The 24,747-nt window shown below is 39.9% G+C and overlaps 1 protein-coding gene across 6 annotated transcripts in view; it reads right to left on the reverse strand.

Annotated features, from left to right (window-relative positions):
• Positions 1-24,438, reverse strand: part of RHOH (ras homolog family member H) — a 45,021-nt gene extending 20,583 nt beyond the window's left edge. For 2 of the 6 annotated variants that reach the window (XM_040485167.1, XM_040485194.1), the window contains exon 1: positions 24,183-24,438. The gene's annotated coding sequence lies outside the window, so the exon portion shown is untranslated. Of the gene's footprint in view, positions 1-838; positions 2,186-15,133; positions 16,235-18,577; positions 20,032-24,182 lie in introns of those variants that run through there. The other 4 variants (XM_040485177.1, XM_040485204.1, XM_040485212.1 and 1 more) reach the window with 3 other exon arrangements.
• Positions 24,439-24,747: the final 309 nt, after the last annotated feature.

Genomic DNA, 24,747 nt, shown 5'->3' on the forward strand with positions numbered 1-24,747 from the left:
GCCATCCTTTTTAAATCCGTAATCCCAAAGTCAACTGAAATGCACCAGAAGGTAATCCCCTAACCTCATTTCCATCCTCCTCTAACCACCTCTTCTCTTGCACATTATGTGATATCTTGTAACACAAATAGTATGCAGACATCCATCAGAAAGCTTCCTTCTACTTTATCACCCTACAAGTGCTTACCTGGTAAGAATACATTTGAAAACCTCCCAGTGAACTCTTCAGTGTTCCATATCCCATGAAGCTTTACTAGACTGTCCCAAGGTGTGTGTGTGTGTGTGTGTATGTATGTGTGTGTGTGTAATCAGGAATCAAGAAGGAGACTCATACTCGCTATTTTTCTCAAATATGATCCCAAGAAACTTCACTACCATAGAGTCAACCATCAGTGGATAAACCATGTACCCCTCCTTTTTGTATCACTGGGCATATAATGAGATGAGGGCTCCCCTTATCTATCACATGAAAAGTCTGTATCTCATCTTATCTCTTTAATGATATTCTCCTGCCTGAATTGCAGTGTCACTGTTACTCATGCACAGAACTGAGTATTCTGGATGCTTCATTTTGAAGGACTGTAGTTAAGAAGCATCTGATAAGATCCCCAGAGCACAACTTTCAATCTGGGAGACTGAAGACACAGCTCAGGGGAACCTTTCCCACAGGAAGATGGCAAAGGAAGTAGCTCCCCAACCTATAGCAGCAGCTGTCATCCCTGCTGATAAGAATCCCCTGCAAAAACATCAACCCTCAGGATTTCCAGCAAGCTGGCACAGGAGGCATCCAGCATGTTCTCTTCAAGGAACATGCTGGATGTTACCAGAAGGTACTTACCTACTTGGGGTGACATGACATCAGGGTGATGAGAAGTCCCCTCCCTACTGAAATATCTCTCCCACCATTGGAACAGCCCTTTCTTTAGAAGCTTGGTGCTTTGGTAAAATTGTGAATATCCTTGGAAGGTAAAGCCCTTTTTACCATTTCCACATTTATATGAATGTGTTTCCAGTCTCATTGTCTCCTCAAAGCCAGTTTTGATTGGAAGAAGAGGAAGTTTTACAAGACACAAAAACTGCATATAAAGAAAGGTAAGACATTGGAAGATACATATTATTGGGCATAAATCCCATTTTCTGGGTCTTACCCATCTAAGTCTGGACACCTCCTAAATCAGAATAACACTGGTGGCTTACTAGTTTTCTATATTGTCGGTGGATGGGTAATCTGAAGGGTCATTGATCTGAATTCTCAATAATATCATTCATGTGTTCATTCCTCTAATATGTACTGCCCTCCAACTGTGTGCTGGGCACCATACTAGATGTTACACAGGGAACAACATGTGCTGAGGAATTCTAATCCATCCCAAAGTCAAGTGTCCAATGTGTGGAAGAGGATCACCTGAAATAATAATACTGATCATGAGTAAGGTGTTAAGGAAGCATTTGGTGTTTATTTGCTGTGTTTGTTATCCACCCACAACACTGTAACATACCATTAGCCCTGGGACGTATCATTATTCACAATTTGTAGAGAAAGCAATCAAGGTGCAGGGAGGTAAGGTCAGTGATCCCCATATTTGATCATCATCACAATTACCCTGAGAGGTTGTTTTAAATGTTTCTCTCGGACCTTCATGAGGATATTCTCATTCAGTAGGTCTGGGAAGAACCGGAGAAACTATTTTTAAAACCCTAGATGACTCAGAAGCACAGTCAGATTGGAGAAATGCTGTACCACAGCTAAACACAGCTTCCTCAGATTGCTAGCTTTTCATTTGACCTTCACAATCTAGGAAGTAAGGATTATTATGTTATTATCTCCAGTTACATATGAATCAGCTTCAACACACAAAACACAATCAACCCAAAAGACAAAATCCCTCTCCATTTTCTTTCTTTTTCATCTATTATAAACAAAGCAATAGAACTATCATAATTGGCCATCTTATAAACAATCATTTATGACATCCCTATTTACAAAACCTCTTTTGGTTTTTCCATCTACATAAGAGCAATATAACAACTTACTGTCAGCCTAATAGAATTACCCCAATACATCAACCAATGTGTTTCTTCATCAGTTCATTTGTGTGACTAAAAATAATGAATATTAAAGATATTTCAGGGGCGCCTGGGTGACTCGGTCGGTTAAGCGTCCGACTTCGGCTCAGGTCATGATCTCACGGTCCGGGAGTTCGAGCCCCGTGTCGGGCTCTGTGCTGACAGCTCAGAGCCTGGAGCCTGTTTCAGATTCTGTGTCTCCCTCTCTCTCTGCCCCTCCCCTGTTCATGCTCTGTCTCTCTCTGTCTCAAAAATAAATAAACGTTAAAAAAAATTAAAAAAAAAAAAGATACTTCAGAGACATAATACCTGTATAATGGATGAACTCTGTTTGCATACTGAATTATATAAACCAATTGTTAAAAGGTATTTTTAAGACAATCAGGGAAATATGATTATAAATTGGGTTTTAGAAAATTCCAAAGGATTACTACTAATTTTGTTAGGAGGGATAATGACAGCATTGTAGTGTAAGAAAATACTCTTGATTTTAGAGATGCATACCATAGGTGGGGAAAGTGACATGATGTCTGAGATTTACTTTAAACTATATCAGCAAAGAGGGGAAAGAGGATGAAACAAATATGGCAGTATCTTAACAATTGTTGAATTTGGGTGATTGGCATAGGGACTCTTAGATGTATTTAAATTTTTATAATAAAATAGTATAACTTAAAAAAAAAAAAACATTTTCATTCCCCTAATGTGCCATTCTTCCCTCCAAAAGGTAAAGTCTCAATGCCTATTAAAACATCTTCTCAGGGGCGCCTGGGTGGTTCAGTCAGTTGGATGCTTAACTCCAACTGACTGAGATCATGACCTCATAATTTAACGGTTCAAGCCCCAAGTCAGGCTCTGTGCTGATAGTGTGGAACCTGCTTGGGATTCTTTCTCTCCCCCACCCCACCTCTGCCCCTCCCCTGCTTGCACATGCCTGCATACACATATGGACTCTCTCTCAAAAATAAATAAACTTTAGGGGCGCCTGGGTGACGCAGTCGGTTAAGCGTCCGACTTCAGCCAGGTCACAATCTCGCGGTCCGTGAGTTCGAGCCCCGCGTCAGGCTCTGGGCTGATGGCTCAGAGCCTGGAGCCTGTTTCCGATTCTGTGTCTCCCTCTCTCTCTGCCCCTCCCCCGTTCATGCTCTGTCTCTCTCTGTCGCAAAAATAAATAAACGTTGAAAAAAAAAATTTTTTTTAAAAAATTAAAAAAAATAAACTTTAAAAAATAACATTTAAAAAAATCTTTTTTAAAAATTTATTTATTTTGAGAGAGAGAAAGCGTGAGCAGGGGAGAAGCAGAGAGAGAGGAAGAGAGGGAAAGAATCCCAAGAGAGGGGGAATCCTAAGAATCCCTCTGCCAGCACAGAGCCCGCTGGGCAGCTTGAACTCACAAACCGTGAGATCACGACCTGAACAGAAATCAAGAGTCGGTGGCCCAACCGACAGTTACCCAAGTGCCCCCCAAAATAACATTTTTAAGAAAAAAAATCTTGCCAATAAGCATAATTATGTATCAGATATCCCCTGCACATCTATTTTTTTCTCATTTGTTCTCTAAACAGGTATGGTTTTTATTTGGTTTAAGTGATGGGGTCATGGAGCTTCTAGCTCCTAAGTAAGGCCTTTAGATTTTTCCCTTATGAATGGATCCCAATGATGCTGGGTATACTTATGTTAAAACACAAATACAGTGGGTTTTAGAACAGGAGGAAACAGAATTGCCAACTGCTTATTGGCTCTCATTTTATTTATTGATATTTATCGATTATATCTATTATTCAACCAAGTTTTATTTATTGTTTCCTGGATGCACAGCACTACACCAGACACTGTAGGAGTTTCCTTGATGTCTTGGAATTTAACCTATCGTGGAGACAGGATGCAGGTGCTTGAGTCAGGCAACAAGTAAAGACATCACGTACACCAAATTATTTAATTAGGCACACCCCAGAAAGACACAGACCAGAAACACAATAGGATTTAAATGCATGTGGGCTGGGGGCACTGTCAAGAACCAGGGTGGGGGGTGCTGAACTTAAATGAGGCTGTGAAGGGAAGGGTTTGAAAAAGTTGGAGAGGGAGGGAAAGGCCTTCCACTCAAGTCAAATCCCCTCAGGACTCCCAGAGGAAGGGACTTCGAATAGAGTCTTGAGGGAAAAGGAGTTTGATGGGTAACAAGAGAGGGAACCACATGTGCAAAAACACAAATAAGTGAGGGGCCCTGGGTGGCTCAGTCAGTTAAGCATCCAACTTCGGTTCAGGTCATGATCTCGTGGTTTGTGGGCTCCAGCCCCGTGTCGGGCTCTGTGCTGACAGCTAAGAGCCTAGAGCCTGCTTTGGATTCTGTGTCTCCCTCTCTCTCTGCCCCTCCCCCACTTGCACTCTGTGTGTTTCTCTCTCAAGAATGAATATACATTTAAAAAAAAATTTTTTTTTTTAAAACACAGATGAGTGAGACTAAAGATGTGTTTAGGGACTAAGCAGATCAATGTGCAGGGAAGTTGAGATAATAGTTGAGAAAGTGGCAGGAAATGAGAATGAGAAGGCGGACCCCATTCCTGTAAGGAATTAGAAGCTGCTGAAGGCTGCTGGGTAAGGAGATATGTTCAAATTAATGTTTGGGGGTAACTGGTCCAGCTGTAAAACATATGTTAGGTTTCATTCAATCTACAAAATATATGTATTGAGGGCCCGGTGTATTAATATACAAAGATAATAAGACAGTTCCTACTCTTAAGAAATTCACAGTTCAGGGGCGTCTGGGTGGCTCAGTTGGTTAAGTGCCCAACTCTTGATTTCAGCTCAGGTCATGGTCTCACAGTTCATCTGTTCGAGCCCCATGTTGGACCCTGTGCTGACAGTGCACAGCCTGCTTGGGGTTTTCTCTCTTCTTCTCTGCCCCACACTCTCAAAATAAATATTTTTTTTAAAAAAAGGAATTCGCAGTTTAATTACAAGATGGTGTAAGTTGTTCATTAATTTAATTTATGACATTGTCTGTGGCAGGCATTGTTAGTTTTCTATTCAATATCTATGCCTTTCTTTTTCATTAGTAATAGAATCCAATTTTGTCTGTAAGACTATGTGCAAAGCCTCAGGAATGGATCATTTTTGGTCTAGGCCAGTATTTCTCAACCTTTTTTTCATGATCATTCCCCAGAGCATTTTTAGACACTTTTTTCCTAATCGCCTCACCCATGAAATTTTAATACCATGTATATGTCTGTTTATGTATTATATGTATATTGGTGTATATCTGTATATCTTTATACATAAAAAGAGTAAGAATTTTCTCTCCCTCTTCTTTCCACCAAAAAGTCTTATCTTCCACTTTAGGGATGATATCATTAGCACCACCCTATCCCACCCTTACCCTTTTCCCCACCCCCCAACCTGTCCCTCCTTCCCCATTATGAATGCATGGTCTGAGACAATGATAACAATTCTATTTCCTGTTTCTCCACCTGCCTTGAAGTTGGGCTGGCCATGTAACCCAGCAATATCACAGAAGGATACCTATTTGAGAGGTCTCTGAACTACTTTTTACTCTCTTAGAACAAGAGATAGCCACTGCCAAGTTAGCTTCCTTTCATCTCCACCCAGCCCTACACCTCTGGATGGATGACGAATACACAGGGCTCAAAGCGGCAGCAAGGATCTGCATCCATGATGGAAGAGGAGAGAACTGCAGAGACAGTGACACTGAGCCACTGAGCCATTGAGCCCGTGACAGAGAGAGAGACATCTAGACTTCTTGTTATATGGGAGAAATTAATCAGGATTGTTTTTAAGTCACTGTTAGTCAGGTATTGTATAACTTGCAGCTGAAATCATTACTAAGGACAATAGCTGTCCTCACAAGACCATGACTTATTGTTAAACCAAAGCCACAGACAATCACAGACAAAAACAAATGAAAAATGTAATTAAGAATATTACACAAATCAAACACAAAACCTGGCTCATGTTTAAAAGGAAAATTCTCTTTCTTTGCTAAATTAATCAACTTTGAAATAATGTAAAAATATTTCAAATAATATTTGGCATTTAAAACAAATAAACTTTTATTAGATATATTATTGTGTAGAAAATGACCATGGAAGGCAACAAGGTAATTTTCTTATACCAGAATGAATACATCTATGATTTGCCTAGTAGGTATGCCTTTCAAGATATTTAAAAGTCAATTATTTCTAAATATTTAGATGCATTAGGAAAATGTGCTTCTTAAAGGATACCTTTGGGAATCTTCTCACGTAAAAATTTTTAAATAGTCATCTGTATTCATCAATTAAATGTTTTATACTTTGCTTAAATTATTCTAGCTAAAGTTCATTCTCTTATTTTAAAACATAAACCACTCACAAACCCATTTAATAACTCCAACATCTCTCTTTAAAAGTGATTTTCTATAGCTTATCAAGTTTCAAGATATAAGAGACTTGAGATCCCTCTAAGTCTAAAGATCCTCTAAATCTTAAAAGATAAAATGTAATTATAGGCTTAGGGCTCTCAAAGCATTGAGTTGCCTTCAAAATGTCAAAATAATTTTCATATCAAAATCATTTTACTAGTTTCATTATTAATATAACACCACAAATTGACTTTATTTTAATAAGGAATTTGGGCCTTTTATTATAAAAATAATACGTACTAATTATAGAAACTACAAGAAAAATGAAAAACATTTTAAAATTATATGTAATCTTACCATACACTAGATGACAATTTTTAACATATTGGCTTATTTTCACATTCTGAATTCATGTATAAAAACTATATATAGACCTTTTTAAACAAAAATATATGCTATATCCTCTAATTTTTTACTTGTCATTATTCTTCAAAAAATATTTTAGGGGTGCCTGGGTACTCAGTCAATTAAGTGTCCAACTCTTGATTTTGGCTCAGGTAATGATCTCACAGTTTGTGGGATCAAGCCCTTCATCAGGCTTTGCAGTGACAGCATTGATCCTGCTTGGGATTATCTCTCTCCTTCTCTTTCTATCCCTCCCCCACCCACATCCATACTCTCTGTCTCAAAATAAATAAACTTTAAAAAAATTTTAATAAATATTTAATAGGCTTAAATATAATTTATTTCTGTTGGACATTTAAATTGATTTTTAGGTTCCTCTATTGTAAAAAAAAAAAACTTTGCGTTGAAAAGCTTTTATTTTATAATAAAATACTTATTGTTTTCTTAGGGATAATTCTTAGAAGGGGTAAAAGGCTATAGACATTTTGAAGCTATTCATTCCTACTGCCCAGTTACTTGCCATTTTTCTGAAAAAAGACCTTTCTATAGCCGTCTAAAATAACTCAAAATAGTAATTTAGAACAGAGCCTACTAAATGGTGAGAAAAAAGGATCATTCTACTCTTTTCCCTGACCAGCTGGTGATATTGTTTATAAATTGTATTTTGGCCAATATTTTATAGGAAAAGAGAAAACTTGATAATAATTTAGAAGTTCCTGATCGAACTCAAAAAGAGTTTGTAAAGGCAACTAAATTTGTTTTTGTTATTTATCCTGCATTTTACCTTAGTAATTTATTTGTTAAACATCAAGTATTTAAGAATTGTTAAACATTCTCAAAACCGGCAAAAGAAAGAAAAGTAATCACAGTTAGCAGATAAAATAATGAGTTACATACCTGTTGAGAAATAAAACCAGTCATGACCAAATATATAAAGGAAGGAGCACTAACATTTAAATTCCAAGTAGCATGAATAAGTGTAGGAAAAAATTTAAAATATGATCGTTTCAGCACTCCAAAGAAAGGACTAGCTAACCAGGGAAGCTTTAAAATAATATAACTTCAAAAAAATGAAAATAAAATAACTTCGTAAGTTTGGCTGGTCACAGTTCAAAAACAAAATTTAGCATAAACTAAAGCTGAAAGTGCTGGTGATTTTTTTCTTATGAATACAATTGCACAATCTAGTTTCTAAACTGAAAACCACAGCAGCCTAGCCCCTGTTGGAAGAGAAACTTTTATTTTTCCTTCCATATATGTGTGTGTTGGGTCTTTCCTGGATGACATACATGTCAAATGGGTAGCCCTTGGGGAAATCCAAAACTACTGGTTTGGGTTTTGAACTTTTGATCCAAGTTTTACATAGAACTCCCCTGCTGTCTTGCAAAAACTATCCATGTGTTCTTATGGCTCTAAAATTTAATAGAAACATTGCCACAATTCACATTTAGAAACTGCCTTTCCTGAGACAGAGAGGATGGAAACAAAGAAAAGACAGCTATAGGACTCAGCAAAGATACCCTAGTTACTTGCCCTTCATTAATTCAAATGATCCATTTAAGCATCAGCTGTATTCTTATTACACTAGGTATACAATGTTTATACTAGGTAAATGCTTCCTATACACTAGGAAGCGATGTTCACTTTTGAGCTTCTTTCTACATATTGTGCACATTTTGGAGGGAAAGCACTAGCATGATGGCATTTTTAAAATGTAAACACTGGGGCGCCTGGGTGGCGCAGTCGGTTAAGCGTCCGACTTCAGCCAGGTCATGATCTCACGGTCCGTGAGTTCGAGCCCCGCGTCGGGCTCTGGGCTGATGGCTCAGAGCCTGGAGCCTGTTTCCGATTCTGTGCTCCCTCTCTCTCTGCCCCTCCCCCGTTCATGCTCTGTCTCTCTCTGTCCCAAAAATAAAATAAAAACGTTAAAAATAAAATAAAATAAAATAAAATAAAATGTAAAAACTAAACTAAATGCTTACAAGTAAAGTACATACACATATATTTAAAGTAAAAGTTATATGCCACATTTGCTATAATGAACATTATTACCATTATATTTTTTAAAGCCCACATTACTACAGATACTTCTCTGATATTACCAGACATTCTGTGTGTAGGGATAGAGTGACAATATTATTCTAGAAGATGTAGGAAATTGTGGTACTGTCAACATGTAAGATTTTTCTGCCTTTTCCCCTCCTATTTCCTGTATGTACATCCAACACCCTCTTCTACTCCCTTATCACAAGCAGAGGAAGAGGGAGAGACTACTGATATAAATTTCGGCAAGTTGCTGACCAAAGATATTGGAGCTTAAAGAAAAATCAGGTTTTATCCGAAATAAGTACGCCAAAGGGGATTTCTAAATCCTTTAAAGGTTTTTGTAGTTGATAGCAATGGTTTTACATCATTTAAATTTGAATTCAAATATATGGCTTTCCTTTTCCTTGTTACAAGGAACAATCACAGACATTCTTATACTTCTCGATCATGGTTGAGATCATTTTCAGTTGGAACAAAGACAGAAAAAAATTTCTGTGGCAGCTGAGAAGAAGGTTCACATTCGGATTTATGTGTTCAGGAGGGCTTAAGGAGACGACAGCTGGAATACCAATGGGGAAAGCAAGGGAAGAGTAGGGGTCCTGCTGCAAAGAATGGATCCTCTGAAAGAAAGCAAAAGCATCAAGGAAGACATGTGTGCCAGTCAGTTCCTTGCATCAGCAACTAGGTTGCTAGGCATGCGGACATAGCAGTGAGAGCAGTCTCCAGGAGACAGGAGAGGTAGAGCGTTTGCTATAAGCCTTTGGCGTACATGACTATTTCTGTTTTGAGGGCTGTAACTGAGTATTCCATGATGCAGTATTATTATTAAAATGCATTAAATGTACTAAATTACAGTAAATTGACTACATTGACTACATTGAATTGAAATTGGCAGGAGACCCAGTCATGGGTGTACATACTTAAACTGGTTGTAGACACTGAATTGCACTAATTACTTGAATATATTTGCCATAGATTTTCTTTTTCTACCTGGAAAAAGATGAATAATCCTTACACTATGCTAGACCAAGAGAAGTATGACTCTATTTCACAATTAATCTAGCCAATTGCACATACTTTTCCTCTGGACGGTTGAAGATGGTGTGCGTTTTCGCTCCCCGTCCTGTATCTGCCCACTCTACGAACATGACACAATAACATGGTCTTATCACTTTCAGCAGAATTGGCTAATTTAAACAGTTGGGTTTCGGGTAAATCTCCAGATCCTGCCTGAGCCTCTATCACAGTCCAAGCGGACAAGAGATTAACAAAGGCACGACCTTTCCTCCGAAAACACCCAGTTCCCCAAATTGCAAGTGAGGTACCCACTAACAAAAGACAGCCAACTGGGCTTCTGTGGTTTAAGGCTGTACAGGAAAAGGACTTATCTCCAAAGTCATCAGGGCCCAGATGTTCAGCTTCAGATAGGAAAACCTACATTTTACACTCGGAACCAAGCATATTACACACTCGCTACTGTCTTTCACCCCAAAAAACAGCCTGACTGGGCATCCAGTATTCACTGAGGGGCATCAGTTGGCCCCACACCAGTAACCATACTCTGGAGTTGGCCATATCAGTATTTACAACCGGCCTGCATTTCTTGTACCGTGAAAGGAAACACATGACTATAAACAAGTATTAAAGTAGAATTTTGAGAGACTGCTTTCCCAAATGGGAACTAACTCTGGCTTCACTTAAGAGAATGCAGCATTAAGGACTTAGAACATATAGAGACATAGAGAATATATACTCTCCAGCCGCACACGTTTACTCAAGCTGAGGATTCAGTACTATAAAACTACACGCATCTCTGCCATCTTGCCCTCATTTTATCGATCAATTGGAGAGTCAGCATTTCTCTTTGGCAGCTAAATCCAGCATCAGCAATAATCAGAACTTTCTCAACCTCTGCAGGGCCTCCTCTACTGTACTGACAACCTCAGAGGCAAGAGTTCTTAATATGAGGACTCTGGACTACTAGGAGGCCATGGGTGGGTTTTAGAGGGCCCCCAAATCCTCTAAAATTATATGGCAAATGTACACGTTCCTGTATTCCTGTGCTTTTTCTCAAGAAGGCTTTTGGTTCTCAACAGATTCTCAAAGGAATTTGTGAGCAAAAAAATGATTAGGAAACACTGCTCTGAAGTGTAAGCCAATCAGTCTATGAAAAAACCCTGTTAAGTGGGGAATAGGATAGTTGGCAGGTGCACCCTTACACATCCAATAGACCCTGAGTTGTGCCTCCAGTGCTAAGAAGAGTTGTGATTTATTCTTGGTTTATCCTGCTATGTCCCAAGAGACTAGTGTGACCCTGGTGATAGGGAATGTGAAACATTTTTAAAGTAAAAGAATCACCTTCAGTATAAAGAGGGGGCACCTGGCTCACTCAATAGGTTAAGCGTCTGACATTGGCTCAGGTCATGACCTTGCTGTTCTGGAGTTCGAGTCCCGGGTCAGGCTCTGTGCTGACAGCTTAGAGCCTGTAGCCTATTTCAGATTCTGTGTCTCACTCTCTGCCCCTCTCCAACTCACGCTCTCTGTCTCTCTCTCTCTTTCAAAAATGAATAAGCATTTAAAAAAATTTTAAGTTGGAAGAACTCAAGATGTTAAAGGCTATTTGAGAGCTTCCTACAATCACTAAAGTCCTTCTAAAGCCAGGTGAAACAGATAATCTCAGTACCATAGCTCCTGTCCCTGTAATATCATTTACTTTTAATATGTTTATTTTGTGATATGTTGTTGTTAATGGCACATGTCTAAGTGTTATTACTATTTTGAGTGATAAAGTCCTATATATAGAGTACTACATTGCATCAAAAATCAGACTTTCTTTCTTTCTGTAATGTAATGTTATCATACACTGGGGGCCAAAATATTTTCTGGACACAGCCCCACTTATTCTACTCACATTTATTCTTAGTTACCACCTTCCAGTGGTCTGAAATCGAATGTTTGTGGGTCCTACACTCTCCCTATGACCATTCCTCTCTGTACCACCTGCTTGTAGTTCTCTTGTTCACAGCTGCTTCCAGTTGGTCCAAATGCCTGACAAAAGTCGTTTCACAGTGGAAGGGAATTCGGTGGTACAAACTGTATTTCTGTAAGGAGTAGCATAAGTACACCTCCTGTTTTTAGTTTGTTTCTACAGATTCAGTAAATAACTTGTCTCTTCTGGGCTTTCTCTGTTGTCATACCCCTTTATGTCATAAGCCCTTAGATCCTAAGCCTCAAGGTAATAGCCTCATTGCCCCCCCCCAACACACACACACACACACACACACACACACACATTGGTATACATTCCCTCGGCCAATCCAAACTATTACCTTTAATCTGGCAGTGTTGTTCAAAGTATGATCTGCAGACCATTTGTGTCAGAAGCTTTATGGCGTGGTAAGACTTGTTAAAAATGCATATTCCTGCCAACCCCAGACCAACTGAATCAGAATCCATGGAGGTGGAACCTAGGAAGTTGCATTTGTTAACATGACCCCCACATCCATCCAAGTGACCCTTAAATGAACTACAATTTGAGAACCCACGATTTAGAAGAATCATTTCCTCTCTGACTGGAGCGCTCTTGTTTTCAGATCTAAACAGAACTGTTTTCACATCCATCATGTTCATCTCTGAAATCAGCATCTCCCTGTCTTTTCCTAAGAAATGCCCTCTCCTCTCTCTCTGGCCTTTGCCAGTTGGGTTTTTTTCCTCTGGGTTATTTCTCAGCTTCTGCAGTCTATGTTAGCAAGTCTTTAGTACCCATCCAGTCATTCCTTCCTCCTTCATGAGCTGCCCCAAAGAAACACCTTTAGGGGCGCCGGGGTGGCTCAGTCTGTTAAGCATCTGACTTCAGCTCAGGTCCTGATCTCATGGTTCGTGGGTTCAAGTCCTGTGCTGGGCTCTGTGCTGACAGCTCAGAGGCTGGAGCCTGCTTTGGATTCTGTGTCTCCCTCTCTCTCTGCCCCTTCCCTACTTGCATGCTCTCTCCCTCCCTCTCCCTCTCTCTCTCTCTCTCTCTCTCCCTCTCAAAAATAAATAAACATTAAAAAAATTTTTAAATAAAAAAAAGAAAGCCCTTTAGCATCTACCACTCCAGACTGCCTCATCCAAACTCCCTTTACAATACCCTGCCCAGAGAATCATAGTACACATCTGCATGTCAAAGCCAAACCTCATCTGGTCCACACAACTGCTCAATCTTCCGGTTAAATGTTAAAACTACTTAAGATCCCTTATTTACGGGCTTTCTCCACATTTTTAAAATGCACACACACCACTACTCCAATAAACAAAATAAAAACAAAATTCTATCATTTCACCATACTAACACACCAAATGCTTGCACTGTTTTACACTCACATTTAATCTTCATTCGTAACAAAATCAGAATGTAAGTGAGATTTTTCATCCTGTTTTTTTTAGTCCTGTTTTTCTAATTTAACACTATACCAAATATATTTTCATATAACTACCATAGGTATTACCTTTAATGACTACAAAGTATTCCATGGGGTTAATGCTACCAGAACCATTATTGCTTAGTTAGGTTATTTTCCAATTCTGCTGTTATAAATGGTAATACAGTGAATGTGTTCCTGCATGTTATTTTTTCCTTCTTTGAATTATTTATTTAGAATAAATTCCCAGGGATAGAATTAAGAGATCAAAGTGTATGCGCGTTTTAATGGCTCTTGACACATTGCCAAGTTGCCATATTTGTATTTTACACAGTTCCTTGATGGCATGCTGATAAAATGTTTAACAGCCTCTCCTCAAAAAAAAAAAAAAGTATGGGGAGCCTGATTTATGGTGTTCGCCAATTTTCATGGTGTAAATATTCCTACCATGGCCAGTTTCAAGCTACGAATTTGAATGCAGAGTTGGAAAGAGATCCTCAGTGGCACACTATTATTGAAATAAGTTCAAGGACATAAATAATAGTAAAATGTAGTAAATAAAAAGGAAGTAATGAGTTTTGAGTATTTATTGCCTTTATTTTTAACATAACTTGTTTAACTGTGAGTTATAGAATTTAATTTTTCCTGGTGTCTGTGTTCAACAACTGGCTTGCAAAATTTCTGGAAATATTACAGGCAGCTCTTGCAAACAAATGCAGGCAGGCTCCCGCACACAGCTACAAATATATCACTTGATATTTTGTAAGAGCACGGCTTTGTCTTTTCATTGAAGCCATTGAAAATTCACCCTATTCCCATCTGTTGTCACAAACAATAACCATGCTTTTAGGTTAGCAAGTTATGCAAATATATGATGAATAAAGCATAATGCAAAAAAAAAAAAAAAATAGAGCAGGAGGTCTATCTGAGTCAATTAATTCCACCCACCCTCCCCCAATTGGGACAATACTCTCTTTGTGGACTCATCTACTAGTGTTTTTTCACGGGGTCACCTATAGCAACTACTCAATTATTTATTAACTCGAACAATGACTGAGTAGATGACTATACTCAGTTCTCATGGCAAATGTGATGAGAACCATACTGCATGTTACTTAACCACTCTCTTCCTTGGTTTTCTTTTCTACGAAATGGGGAAGAGGTCATTGCTGACTACAGTTTTACAAGAAACTAAATGTAAAGATAAGACTCCAATTTATGCTCTAAGAAGCAATTGAGCGTTCTGTAATACTTTGAAATTTTCTTCCAAACGTAATTCATTAGTGTTGTCTTACTGGAAAAGAGAAATGGAAGAATGATTTGGCACTTTCTCCTTTGAAAGCAAATTCCTTTCTTTGGGCTTTCCCTGAGTAATAATGAACAGCCTCCATGTGTATTTAACACTATAGAATTTTGAAAGTGGCACCCTACCACTTGAGCGTTAAAAATGTAAATATGGTAGGGGCGCCTGGGTGGCGCAGTCGGTTGAGTGTCCGACTTCAACCAGGTCACTATCTCGCGGTCCGTGAGTTCGAGCCCCGCGTCGGGCTCTGGGCTGATGGCTCAGAGCCTGGAGCCTGTTTCCGATTATGTGTCTCCCTCTCTCTCTGCCCCTCCCCCGTTCATGCTCTGTCTCTCTCTGTCCCAAAAATAAATAAACGTTGAAAAAAAAAATTAAAAAAAAAATGTAAATACGGTTGATGAAAACTCTAAACGTGCTCACACCTTTAACTCCGTCAACCCATCCCCAGGAATTCTCCTAAGAAATAAACTCAAAACAACAGAAATTACTTGTGTCGAGATTAATCACAACAGTGGGAGGATCATTTTGCACCATTTCAGCACTTACGTAACTTACCATCTTGGTGCCTGGTGCCCTAGTAGAAGAGTTCTGGATTAATGACTCTCAGATGCTCACCTATAGAGCAACTGCCTCCAGGCCACCTGGGGGAAAGGGTTTGTATTGATTATCACACAGATTCCTGGACTAAATCTCAGGGCTTCTATGTGATACCTGGGAAGTGCTAGTTTTTTAAAAACTCCCCAAGTGGTTTTGATGTCCAGCCAGCTTTAGGAACTATAATTCCAGGCCAGAACCAAACAAATCATATTATCTCTGAACAACTGTCCACATCCAGGGAACAGTACATCTTCTTAAGCAAAATACCAAGAGGTTGCTCGGGACTTCAAGCAGCTGTTTGAGTCAAATGATTTAAAAGCCACGTAGGAGGAGCCTTTGTTTCTGGCACGAACCTGCCTCTATTCACCCTTTCCATCTCAGATGCCCTCCTTTGCACTCCCCATCCCAGCACCCACCACTGTCATGCTCCCCTTTCGCACCCTATCTTGACTTGGGCCCACCCCTTTGCGTACACAAAACCCCAAATCTTCCTCCCTTTTGTTATTAGTGGGGCTCTAGAAGGGAAACAATATTACTATTTGACCAAGGTAATCTGCACATATAATTGAGAAATCCCTTGCATAATGAACATATTGGCCATATTTGCATTTTTTAAAAGGGGGCTTACTAACCTCCCCCCCCAAAAAAAAAACTCTCTAGTTTGGAGAGTGGAACGAGCAAGCAAGACGTTTTTCAATCTTAGCTTTCCCCCAGACCCAAGCATTTAGAATCCAGATAAGTACTTTGGGTACTCCTTGTCAAAATGGTCACAACTTTTGAATAGAAATGGTTTTTGGCTATGTCTTGCTAGCACTAAAATTAGAATACAATAAAATTAAAAATAATTTAATTTAAGCTGGCCAAGGAAGGAGAGTCACTCTCTGCCTCTAATGCCAAACACCTCTAAAATTCCACCCAAAGCATTCAGGAAGCAACATCAGCCACAGATGCCCACAAATAACACAGCAGTCACTCAGATAGTTGTCCTATAAGTCTGACAATCAGATATGGAACGGCTTAAAAGATCAGTTTCTGGGGCGCCTGGGTGGCTCAGTCAGTTGAGCATCCGACCTAGGCTCAGGTTCATGATCTCACGGTCTGCGGGTTCAAGCCCCGCATCAGGCTCTGTGCTGACAGCTCAGAGCTTGGAGCCTGCTTCGGATTCTGTGTCTCCCTCTCTCTCTGCCCCTCCCCAGTGCTCACTCTGTCTCTCTGTGTCTCTCAAAAATAAATGAAAACATCAAAATTTTTTTTTAAAAAATCAGTTTCAAATCTTGTTTTCCTTTTTTCATATATATTATTGCTATAAAACAGACTACCCCATGCCTATTCCATACTTGGTGCTCAAAAGATATTAATTTCCAGCCTTCACCCATCAGCCCCATTTTCCTTTGAAAGGAGCACCGGCATTAAAAGAGTTACTTTACAGTTATTTCGTTCCCAGCCAGACACCATATCATCTTCACTCTCGTGTCCCCAGCCAAGTCTTAGTAACAATCATAATAGCTAAATTTCTTCAGAGTTTATTTTATGCCAGGCACTAAGCTAAATGCTGCACACATTTATATTTCACTTTTATCCTTACAACAACTCTGACATAGGTATTTTCATTTATTGGAGCTACTTTACAGATTTTTGTTTTTAATCTGAGGATTGAAGAAGTGAAGTAATGTGTCCTAGGTTCCCACAGCTCAGAAGCAATAGCACCAGGTTCAGCACAAGATAATCTGGCTCCAAAAGTCTGGATTCTTATTCACCATACTGTAGTTTTGTTATTATATGGATGCAAATATTTCACACTTCAGAAGAAAAAAAAAAGTGCTCCAAATCATTAGGAAAAAAACACCAGCAGATCCATAGCATCTCAGTCAGACATGTGAAGGAAGTAACACATATTTCATGGAGTTTTTGGGTTGGCTTTTGAAGACAACAGGCTTGCTTGGTCAACCAAATCATTCTCCTAAGAGGAAGGCCACTTTAATACTTGATGATTGACCTGTAGTAACCAGAAATGGAGGTCTTACAGGATCCCTGAGCCACACAAACCTTTCCTAGCATAAATGGTATGGTAAAGGAAGACAGTAAAGGGAAGGCAAGTAGAAGATAAAAAGTAGTCCCAAAATGAAAAGACTCAGGGATCTCTGGACTCCCACTGACCTGGAATTCTGTGAGTGCTATGAAAGCTCAGAAAAGGAGCCTAATGGCATAAGAAGACTAGAAAACTATTCAATGGAGTCAGTTCTCTTCAGCAGCCTCTCAAGGTCCTCTATAACTTGTCTACACCTGAATTTTCCAAGCTTATTTCCTGCCAATATGTAAAACAAATTTTCCTCTTTTGAGGGCCAGTCTCCTCAACTGGACTGCTCATCTCATCAGTCTCACCTCTGTGCTGTGCCTTTGCCCACACAATCCTCCCATGTGAATTAACCTCCACATTCTCCATCTACTCAAATCTCATGTTTTTCCAAAGCCATGTCTTCCAGACCATTCTTGCTTACCCTCAAACCCCCTTTCTTGGAACTCTTATAACTTACCACCCTTGTAACCCCAGTCATCACTCAATTCCCCTCTGAATTTTACCTCTTCCTGAATTTTACCTCTTGCCATGACTACTAGATTATATGTTCCTTTGGATAGAGACTTCCTTATATTTTTCTTATATCCTCCACAGCACCAGCTCGGAACCAATAAATGATTATTGACTAGTTGTTGCTTGCTTGAATATTTCAATGGCAACTTTCATTTAGTGAAGTACCTTAAACTAGTGATTTCTCTACCTTCATTTAGCTATAACCCAGGCTATTGATGGTACCTCATAGCATGTCCCCAAATCAAACCACCTCAAAAACTAAATTTAATTTAATTCAATTTAATTTAAAAATAAATACTTATGCTTCATATACCACTTGTAGGAAGAGGACTCAAGCATTGGCAATAGGTGAAACAGACAAGCTAGAAATTCCAGCTCCAAATCCACATCATCTGGATTTGGGTTGGTTTCTTTTTTGATTCAGAACATTTTAAAGCTCTTATTTATACAACTGAGAGGATCTTTAAGTTTACTTATCAAACATAGGGTGATATTTCAACTACCCAAATATTTGAACTCAGTCATAGTCAATAACAAACATATGAATTCTCTAAGAGAATATCTGAATAACCAAAAACCAACTATTATAACTTGTAAAGTTTCAAAAATGATATGCATCTTTTTAGGATGGTGCGTGGCGGGGCGGGGGGATTGGATACCAGGGCAAGTCCCTGTTCCCCCATAATATGGTACCATACTTTACAACTATAGAAAAAGATAAATTACTGTGTTTAGCCTAGAGTAAAGCTAAATACATTGGAGAGATTTCTTTTGACACTGAGGAACTATTTTTAAAGAAGCAAAAGTCTTACCTGTTGTAGAATGCCAAAGAAATTTCTTGACACCAAAATGACTGACTCCGGAAGTTAATTTGTTCAGTGCAGGTAAGTAAAAGCAAAAGCTGCCCAAGCGCTGTTATAAATTCCTCTGGGATCAACTTTTCCTTCCTCCCCAAGGATATAGCTGATTCACACTGGAAGAACCAAAACTATAAGAGTTGAGCTGGTAGAGAATCCAACCCAAGATGGTTGGGTTTAGTGTGCGTGGTGACTGAGGTGGCAGGAACAATCCGAATGTGACAAGAGAGATTAGCAAGTTCCTGTGCATAAGTCAATTTCCTGTAGCTGGCTCCTCTGAAGAGGGGATTTCATTTGTGTGGGTTTATGAGCGTGTGTGTGTGTGTACGCGTGCGCGCGTGCGCGCACATGCATTTTTCTCCATGACAATATGAAAACTTTCCCAGAATAAGAGGCTTTTCCATTTCCCACCAACACAACACCTACGTAAAACTGAGGAAAGGAAGAGTGAAAAACCAAGATGATTCCTTAAGGAAATGAAATAAAGCAGAAGAAAGGAGAAAAAAAATGTCCACTCCTCTAACCGGTCTTAGTTAATTTAAGCTTAGGAAAAAAGTACCTTAGAACATAAACGTCAACTTGGTGAACATACTAACTGTGGAGGGAAAACAGTAGGTGGATGGTTTGCTTTGATTTATTAATAACTATCAAATAATAATTTAGAAAGAACTGACTCAGCCATATCGAAAGCTCAAGCAGCCCCACAATGAATTTATCCTTTTTTGGACCAGCACCTGTGTTATGAGGTAGGTGACTGAGTTGTTTTCAGACTCCTCACAGTTTCATTATCTGCCTCCAAACACAAATTTACTTGTTTTGTCCTTCTGTGCAATCCAGGTGTAGAGACCATCTGCATTTAGATTATGGTGAAGTTGCCTAGACCAACAAATTTAACTTTCATGATGTGCTCACGATCCCCCATGCCTCAAATCTCTGGATAGTCATAAATGCTACTGCCCAGGGTGAAATCTTGGTCAGAATATCTACATGCCATAAAGATAAAGTCAACTCCATTCAAGTCAACAAATAGCTATGGAGCCCCGCTATGTGTAAGATTCAGTGCCGGGTGCTGGAGTAGGGTGGGAACACAAAGATGAACAAGTTGGAGTCTCTCACAATGGTCAAAATCTCTCTCACAATGGTCAAAATCAATTAAAGGAGGACACAGACATAAAAGAGATGCTCCAAATGAGGATTTATTTGTAGATCTCACTTGAAAAAATCCTGGCACACAGGGGTCAGGGAAGAGGAAAGTGTGTGGAACCATTTTGGCAGTAAAATAACCACTGAGCATCGATATGGATTCTCTCAAAATATTCCAGGGAGCCTCACTGGCTTCCAGGAGGCCCCACAGAACAGTAGTATTATTTGAGGGTCATCCTCATCATTGTAGACTCAGAATCCTGTTATGCACCTGACACTGTACAAAGACCAAGAAGAAAATTCACAAAGACCAAGACAGATACATTTTCTGTCCTCACAGCACCTATGTCTTAATTGAGGGGTGGAGGATGAGGGACAAAAACATTCAAATATATGCAACCGTTACAAATTGTAGTGATTATTACAAAGGAATCAGGGAAGAAGGGGAGCTGGAGAGCGTGACAATGTCTGTGTCCTAGAGGTGGCCAAGGAGGGCCTCTGTAAGAAGCTAACATTTAAGCTGAGACCTAGAGCCGTGATTCTCCGTCCTGGCTAAAAATTAGAATCATCTGAGAAGCTTTTAAAAAATACCAGTACCTAGGCTCCACCCCTGGAGATTTCAGTTTAATTTGTCTCATTTGGAGCCTGGGTATTAATAAGACACACACACACACACACACACACACACACACACACACCCTCAATCATTCTAATGTGCCGCTACTGCTCTAATGATGAGAAAGAGGGGTGTGGAGAGAAAAGGAGGAAGGACATTCCGAGCAGAGATAATTTATATGTGCAAAGTCCCTGATGAAGGAAAGAGTTTGCTGTGTTCAAGGGAGTGGAAGAGGATTAATATGTCTAGTGTTCAGCAGTGGCAGGAATAAACAGTGCAAGACGGGCATTCTCAGAGAGGGACACACCATCACTAAGCCCATAAGAGACCCTTACATGAACGCAAGTGTCCATTTATTAATGTGCACTAAGAACTCAATCTGCCGGGTGAGATCCTTGAGCTCTCTGATGAGTATATTATCTCCTTCTAGAAAATTCTCCGTGGAAAGCCAGATCACCGCCATGATATTATTAGATAAGTAGAACATATAACTTGTGGATACCTTAGTTATTTACCTCTGGTTTTGTTCATCGAAAGATTTAGGGCAGCTTGTAAGGATACATATACCTTAGCAAGATAAAACCAATTGAAAATAAGAAATGAAAAGATGAGGCCAAGAGAAATGAAGACAAAGATTCTAAAACCAGAGGTGAGGTTGATACAGAAAAGATATGCCATGTGGTGCTAAGCTTTTAAGCAACCATATGAAATAACAAATTCTTCCACATAAAAAATTGAGTGCCCCTCAATAAAAATGACTATTTCTGAGACTAAAGAGAAACGCAGTCCCTGAATTCTCATAGAGAGGACATAATGGCTGAAATGAAACACCGTCTTTACGCTAAACACAGCCAGTGACAAGTTTTGCAAGGTGGTTCCTTACATTGCTTCTCAGTGCAGGCTGATTTCATCTCCTGAAACACTTGACTAAAAGCAATCCCAGGGTGCAAGTAGGGGAGGGTGTGCCGGAAAGGGGTGGTTAATACAGGGTGTGCTATCCCCGGGCACTGCTATGAGGTGCCAAATTAGTGCAGAGATGAAGATCAATTTCAGATTTCCTTCAGAAAATTGGGGATAGAAGAGTTTTCTCATCCAAGCTTCTAAAAGAATCGGGGCAGCAGTGACTTCAAAATTGGTCATACTTGCAGCAAGAGACCTAGGGGTTTTCTGTGTCCCCATTTCCTTTGAGAAAGTGGAGGAGTCGGGCAGGGACAGTGGCCTGCATGGACAACCCCCCTCCACCTGCAGGAGAAGGTGAGGCAAGACTCTGCCCTTTGAGACACAAAGCAAGAGGTGCCATAAGCATGAGGCCTCAGGCCTTGTGCATTTTTCCACAAAGGGGCACGCATACTCCCAGGGTCAGGCCACGTGGGGTGTGTCTGAGGGTCCAAGCACTCCCGTCGCATCCTGGATGGTGCTGGGAAGGGCATTGCTGGGTCTGGCTGCAAGACTGCCCTTTCCCGCTTGGCTCCCTGGCTGACCCCTCTTCTTCTGATGGACTGGCTCACTCTGTGTAATTTGTCGTTTCCGGTGTTCTCATATAGGCGTTGTGCTTCCTCCTGTTCTTGACGTGAGAAACAGTTTCTCCTAATGTCTCTCCCACACCTCTAATCTTCACATAGAGTTTAATCCCAGACGGTATTTTCATGGTAAGGGTGGGAGGGGGTTGGGGAGAGCTATCTAACTTTCTTCCTTTCCTGGAAATCTCTCTTTTTGGTTCTGTCCCAATCTCTCTTTTTCTCTCTTTCTCCCCTCATTCTGTTAATAGACAGGGATACTGTTGGGGGTGGAAGCAAATGACTTAAACTACACATATATACCACACATCCACAGACACACACACATCCAAACCTCTCAGGGCATCAGTTCTGATGCCTTGGGCCCAAGGTGGGGGAAATCCTGGGGAATTCAGCTATGGGTATGGGCCTCCTAGCAGGGAACAGACCCTATTATAAGCCATATTCCAGGAACCCACCTCCCATGAGCTCCCGTACCACCCATGTTGACATTGCCAGAGCCCTCACCAACAGTCTTATAAAGTCTAGTACAGAGGCCCTTGAGCCCTATGGCCTGGCCTTGCGCACTGGTGTATCTTAGACACTGAAAAGTCATGCGAGAACCATTTGCTGAACGATAGACTGATTCTCTCATCTAATCCTCACGATGACTCTATGTGGTAAACATTTTAAAATATGTTTTACAGACAAGGAGACCTCAGCTGGCTAAATGAAACTCTATGGCCTATGAAAAGGTGATGAAAGTTTTACCCCATCCAGCTGTCCTGGCTCTTTACACCACCGTGTCCCAATAGAGAGAGCTGGGCCGCTGAGGGGAGGGAGATTCATCCAGAGCCCCTAGGCCACAGGTCCATTTTTCCTCTCTTGGGTACCCCTCCTCTGAGATTCCCAGGCAAACACAATCCGCTTAAGGTCAAGACTTGCTTTCTCAAAACACCTTCATTTGAAATGCCCTCTGATATGGCAGAAGAACAGTTTATTTTCTCTTTAACAGTCTCCTAAGAACAAGGGCCTCTTTTATTGAGGATTTTTAAATAATAAGACAAATGTCTGTATACCCTGAACTCAGGCATAAGTGGTATTCTTGCCCATTGCAAACACGTTTTGCCATTTATTCCCAAGAGGACTCTTAATGACAATGGTAATCGTAATGTATAGTAAAATCTTGGAGACCTTGCGATATCAATCATTTACTAAATTATTTCTGCCCTTGGTTAGTAAGATGCCTCTCCTTCTTCTTACTATTAGCTTATTAACTGAAATGATTTAGATTTAGTGGGTAGCTTTTAATGTTTACACAGACCCTCATCTGTGATATGCCACCTAATAAGATAAAATATTTCAGTGGGTTCTGAAGATGGATATAGGTACTAAAACCTTGTCTGAATGCTTTGAAACCCAGGGCATTGGTCATACTGTAATTATTTTTACCCAGCTCCTCACTGCGTGATAACTGTATTAAACCAAAACACGTATCCTTCTGATTGAGAGATTTCATGATGAGGATTGCAAAATGTTAGCCCTTCCTAAAATAAAGAGGTTAATTCTGATGTATAATACATCAGTGTAAAATACATTCATAGAAAATACCCTTTAAAATTCTACATATTAAAATATCTTAGGAACGCCACAGGCTAGAAATCACATGAACAATTTCTTCCTTGCACATTTTAACTCGTTATAAACAACAGCCACCTTAACCAGATAAGAATATCGTTTCAAACATCTTCTAGCTTCTCTCTTATTGCCATAACCATAAAGACTATCATTTCCCCCGCCATTCTTCCCATCATCTATCTTCTCTTTAACTGTTTTAATGCAACATGCTGCTTTTTGTGTTAGTGAATATTAGGTTCTCCGGATTCTCAACTGCCATTTTTATCCTGGTCTGTTTGCCCTGTGTAACTGTGTTTATCTAGCAAACATTTACATCCTGGTTCTTTTTATTGCAAAGCCATAATTCATAACAATGCAGGGTCTTGTTGAAGAAGATGATAGCACCCAAAGTAATCATTCAAGCTGTGGCTCTAAAGTTATTGTACTTTTTTTTTTTTTTTAACTGTTGGAACAGAGCTAATGTAGTCAAATGACCATTATCCTGCAAAGCAGTCACTTGGTAGTTGATGCACTTTTCCGACATTGCAGGCATTAGTCAAAGTGCTTTTAGAAACGTTTACAATATCCTCCTGACACGGTTTAACAAACTACAAAAGAAAACCAAAATCACTACCCTCTGTTCACAACGTGTTTTTAACTCCAAATATAATCTGGCTTGGTCACCCACCTTATCCACTGGCTGAAGCTCCAAAGGGCTGTCTCCCAAAATCAAATCCACCTGAAAAGGACAAAGATTTGCTATCATTGAAGAAACTTAAAAGAATGTGCCTCGGGTTCAGAGCAAATCCATAAGAGGAGCTTGAGACATGATGTAAGAGCAGTGTCTTTGGGTCAAGTGCGTAAACTCCCATGGGACCCCTGCAAAGGGCGCAACATTCACTCTGATGCAGAAATTCTGGTTTGTTTAAAAAAGAGGAAGAAGGCCATCACTGCTTCTTCTCACATTCATATTTTACTCGTTGCCTTGATAGGGATCTTCAGTTTGGGCACAAACATCACAGGGTAACTGCAACTCAGCACACCTGCTCGGAGCGGGGGTTGCAAACGTTTCAGTTATAAAGCAGAGACCAGTGAGTGCTAACTTGCCATCTCTTCAAAATAACAGATCTCTGCACAGTTCTGGAGGAACAGGTTGAAGTCTGTACCCAAAGGTAATCTGACATTTTGGAGAAAGTATAAATTTGAATTAAGACAAAGCAAGATTCAAATTCCATCTCCATTTAATTGCAAGG

This window comes from Herpailurus yagouaroundi, unplaced genomic scaffold (genome assembly GCF_014898765.1).
Source record: "Herpailurus yagouaroundi ecotype Mexico unplaced genomic scaffold, PumYag 28, whole genome shotgun sequence".
NCBI lineage: Eukaryota > Metazoa > Chordata > Mammalia > Carnivora > Felidae > Herpailurus > Herpailurus yagouaroundi.